Source organism: Alligator mississippiensis, chromosome 7 (genome assembly GCF_030867095.1).
Source record: "Alligator mississippiensis isolate rAllMis1 chromosome 7, rAllMis1, whole genome shotgun sequence".
Taxonomy (NCBI): Eukaryota; Metazoa; Chordata; order Crocodylia; family Alligatoridae; genus Alligator; species Alligator mississippiensis.
In genome coordinates, this window is record NC_081830.1 from 940,469 (window position 1) to 941,403 (window position 935).

Genomic DNA, 935 nt, shown 5'->3' on the forward strand with positions numbered 1-935 from the left:
ATGAGGGGGTGGCAAGCACCTTGTTCAAATATGCTGACGGCACGAAGACGTGGGGGAAGTGGGCACGCCAGAAGGGAGGAATAGGCTGCAGTCGGACCTGGACAGGTTACAGGGGTGGGTGGATGAGAACAGGATGGGGTTCAACACTGACAAGTGCAAGGTGCTGCACCTGGGGAGGAAGACCCAGCAGCAGACCTACAGGTTGGGGAACTCCCCTCTCCTCAGTGCAGAGGCAGAAAAGCATCTTGGAGTCATTATTGATGCCAAGATGAACATGGGCCGACAGTGTGCGGACGCAGTCACGAAGGCCAACCGCACCTTGTCGTGCATCCACAGATGCATCTCGAGCAGGTCCAAGGAGGTGATCCTCCCCCTCTACGCGACACTGGTCAGGCCGCAGGTGGAGTAGTGCGTCCAGGTCTGGGCGCTGCACTTCAGGAGGGATGTGGGCAGCATGGAGAGGGTCCAGGGGAGGCCACCCACGTGGTCAGGGGGCAGCAGGGCAGGCCCTACGAGGAGAGGTGACGGGACCTGAACCTGTTCAGCCTCCACAAGAGAAGGCTGAGGGGGACCTGGTGGTCGTCTATAAACTCACCAAGGTGGACCAGCAGGGAATGGGTGAGACCCTGTTCCCCCCAGCACTCCCAGCAGCAACAAGGAACAACAGCCATAAGTTGTTAGAGACTATGTTCAGACTAGACATCAGGAGGCGCTACTTCACTGTCAGGGTGGCTAGGACCTGGAACCGACTTCCAAGGGGGGGGGGGGGGCTTTAAGAGGAGGCTGGACGAACACCTGGCCGGGGTCGTTTGACCTCAGTGCTCTTTCCTGCCATGGCACGGGGTCGGACTTGATGATCTGCTCGGGTCCCTTCCAACCCGACCAACTATGAAACTATAAAGGATAGAGAGGGCAGAGAGAAAGTCAGAAATGGC